Source organism: Bidens hawaiensis, unplaced genomic scaffold (genome assembly GCF_021521415.1).
Source record: "Bidens hawaiensis isolate Kalapana, Puna unplaced genomic scaffold, B.hawaiensis_p1.1 tig00017952_1, whole genome shotgun sequence".
In the NCBI taxonomy this organism is placed as follows: Eukaryota; Viridiplantae; Streptophyta; class Magnoliopsida; order Asterales; family Asteraceae; genus Bidens; species Bidens hawaiensis.
The window spans coordinates 268303-272347 of record NW_027492711.1 but is presented as its reverse complement, the minus strand read 5'-3'; the positions used below and the strand labels follow the sequence as shown (position 1 = coordinate 272347).

Sequence of the window (4045 nt, the reverse complement as noted above, 5' to 3'; positions counted from 1 at the left end):
AACATATAGTAGGTAAATTTAGTATGTTATACATACGACAGTCGTGCATTTCATATAAATCGTATGACACACTACCATCACATCAGTTCAGTTAAGTTAAAATGCAAGATCATATGACCATTTCACATCCTATAATATTTTTCATATATCATACAAGCTAATATAAAAAGTGTTAAATTGACGTCTCAGCTATATATGAAAACGCGTGGGTTTGTTAGCATTTTATGATTATTTTAAATAAATCTACAACCAAGGCGTTATAAATACCCGCACCTTTCTCCCCAAAATCCTCACACGGCTCCTCTCAGTCTCTCCGAATCTCCCAAAATCTTCATTTTCAAAACCCAAACTACGTACCATTAATTTAATCTTATTATTCAAATGTCTCTAGCTTACCTCGCCTCCAAAAAACCCTACACTCCCATAATGTCTTCACCACTACCCCACCTCCGTCTAACCCAAGACGAACTTAAAAAAATCGCCGCCTACAAAGCGGTCGAGTTCGTCGAGTCTGGCATGGTCCTGGGCCTCGGCACCGGGTCCACAGCCAAACACGCCATCGACCGCATCGGTCAGCTTCTCCAACAAGGCAAACTCACCAACATAACATGCATACCGACTTCAAAACAAACCCACCAACACGCTTTATCTTTAAACATACCCCTTTCGGACCTCGACACCCACCCGGTCCTCGATTTAGCCATCGACGGAGCGGATGAAGTCGACCCGGATATGAACTTGGTCAAAGGCCGTGGCGGCTCATTGCTACGTGAGAAAATGGTTGAAGGCTGCTGTGACAAGTTCATTGTGATCATTGACGAGTCGAAGCTGGTCGATTATGTCGGGGCGAGCGGGTTGGCAATGCCGGTGGAGGTCGTGCGGTTTTGTTGGAAGTTTACTGCGAGTAGGTTACAAGTCTTGTTTGAGGAGTGCGGGTGTGTTGCAAAGTTAAGGGTGAATGGGGATAATAATAATAATAATATATATGTGACGGATAATGGGAATTATATAATTGATTTGTATTTTGAAAAATGTATTGGGGATTTGAAGGCTGCTGGTGATAAGATGCTGAGGCTTCCTGGAGTGGTGGAGCATGGGATGTTTGTTGATATGGCCACTACTTTGATTGTGGCTGGTGAGTTTGGTGTTACGGTGAGGAATAAGTGTTAACTAGAAATTGGGTTGGATATTTGTTTCTAGCTAACATTATTATTTGACGTAAAACTTACTAGGGTAACTAGGATGGTAGGATTAACGTTTCTCCGTCGGTTCATTTATCATAATATTTTTGAATATTTATGTTTTAGTTTGACGATTACTAGAGGTATGTAAATGAGTCGAGCTTAAACTCGGCTCTTGAGTCATTTTTAAAGCTCTAGCTCAGTCCGCTTACTTTTTATTTATTAATTCAAATACGTTACTAGTTAATTTTATTTTATATATTTTGAGAATAACCTTGAACAAGCCTAAGCTCGTGTAGTAGGTTAAACAAGACAAAGCTTCGTGTGTTGTGAAATCAATACATAGAAGTCCAAAAAAAGTAAAACTTAAATATACACAAGGCTCGTTAAGGCTCGACGAGCCTAAACGAGCTTCTCCTATGGCTGGAACTCGAGCTTGATAACTAAACTATTTTTGTTTGTGACTTGGGCTCGGCTTGAGCTTGAAAAAACTTGGTTATTTTTTTTGTTTTTTTTTAATGATGAGTACTATTGTAGTGGTTTTTGTCAACAAAATTAAATATGCCATGATGCAATTGGGAGGATAAATGAAGGAAGATTTTGAATGATACGGTTGTCTACATAAAATAGGAGATAACAAGATACAACGTCTCAAGCTGTTTTTGGATCCTTATATTGCTACCGACTAAATCATTTGCTTAAAGTGCACACATACACAACACGATTATTCTCCTTTTTTGTTTGTGACTTGGGCTCGGCTTGAGCTTGAAAAAACTTGGTTATTTTTTTTGTTTTTTTTTAATGATGAGTACTATTGTAGTGGTTTTTGTCAACAAAATTAAATATGCCATGATGCAATTGGGAGGATAAATGAAGGAAGATTTTGAATGATACGGTTGTCTACATAAAATAGGAGATAACAAGATACAACGTCTCAAGCTGTTTTTGGATCCTTATATTGCTACCGACTAAATCATTTGCTTAAAGTGCACACATACACACCACGATTATTCTCCTTTTTTTTATAGAAAATAAAAACTCGATATTCACGTAATTGGAATGGACATTGAACATGAATTGGATTATATTATAATCGATTCAACGGAAAAATATATAAACAAAAATATTGCGTTACCGAACCGGCGGTATTAATGGTTATTAGTTAAACCAAGTGAACCAACTTGTAGGGGTTGGTTTTAACAACATTGAGTAAACATTGATATTAATGGAAATACATGCTTCACTTCAAATCGATCAAAAATTATATTAATTGTCTTATTAACTCGATGCTTTATAGCGTTTGGTTTTTCAAGTTACTTTAGAATAGTTGACGTGAAAAGAGAAGCGAAAATGATATGACACGAATTTTTCGGGTAGAAGAGGGCAAGTGCCTCTTAGAGTCGTTTCCCATCTCTACCCATCTTCATTAGACTTCAGATGTCTCTTAAAGCATCCCCAGTCCTTTCCTTATCCCTAACCATCTTCATCTTTAAAGTTTAGAGAAATCATTAAAAAAATATCACTCGATCTCACTCCGTATATTAACCCTATCATCTGATATAGAGAGAAAGATTTAGAGAGCTACAAAAAATCGCTATATAAGAAGAGTAAATGTTCATATCATCTCGAAGAGCATTTACATTAGAATCCTCATTCCTATAACTAAGATAAAGAAAACACATATATCCTTCAAATTGTTCATCTTTTATAAACGAACATGCTGGATTTTCATATTTATCAACTTTCAATTAAATAATAATTTTTATTATTTTATAATAAAGTTTCCGTTTGTTTCATCTCACAACCATTAAACACTCATAAAAAATTGATTATCAACCTCTCACATGATAGGAAAGGAAAACCGAAAACCCAACAGATTGGAAATTCGGCCATTTGGGCCTCCTTTTGGGCTTACTTTCTCAGTCTCGTCTATAGCCGCACAAATCCCTTTGTTTTTCAAACTGGATAGTTTTAAAACCGCTTCGGAGTGGGTAAAAAAAATAAACGTCGAAACTTGATCGAGGCAAAACCAGTTTGGTTTGAAACTGGTTTCTAAAAGAAAAATTGAAGGGATCAGATCGGATTGGAATTTGTAGATTAGACCGGACTAGAAAGATATGATTTTTGGTGATATATTTGAATAATATAAAAGTTCGAACTTCTAGTTACCTTTTTATATTTGAATTTCTAACTTTAGTTATTTGTAATTTATTGGGTTTATACCTTTAATGCATATATTGTGGTGTATCTCTCGGTAATTTCCAATCTTTCCCTCCACATTTTGAGGATCATGTCTGTTTTACTTTTACATTTCTAATTCTAATTTAAATCCTCTTTTCCCAACTTATTTATGACATAAGAAGATTAAATATGAAAACCAATGTTGCGCAAGGGTGTAACGTGCCACAGGGAAAAATGTATGTAGGATCGTACCACCTAACACAAGAGAGCAAGTGATGTGATGAGGCGTCTCCTTATCAATATAGCCTTCACAATATCACATTACCGAGTTTAGTGTATCAAAATAGTGATCAAATAGTGTAACCTGAGGGGTCCCCAAACCCTCTTAAAAACAATTTTATACGTAGTATAAATCTACTAGTTTTTTGTCTGAAGATTTACCTGTTTTTCATTCGAACAATTTTATACAACAAGAGAGATGTTTTATATCGTGAAATGGATGTTCATATTTATTTATTTCCTTAACTCCTATTATTCTATTCACAACCGATTCTCCTTTAAAAAATAAAATACAATGAATTTTACCCTTCTTTTCATTGGTTACTCTTGCATAAGATTACTTTCGTGACCAACTAGCCGACTTAAAACCTACATCATCATATCTCTTGACAACTTATACACAC

The 4045-nt window shown here is 35.5% G+C and overlaps 1 pseudogene; it reads left to right on the top strand.

The window, feature by feature from the left end:
- Window positions 1-370: 370 nt before the first annotated feature.
- On the top strand, window positions 371-1170 carry LOC143555073 (putative ribose-5-phosphate isomerase 2 pseudogene; annotated as a pseudogene).
- The last annotated feature ends 2875 nt before the right edge of the window (window positions 1171-4045 follow it).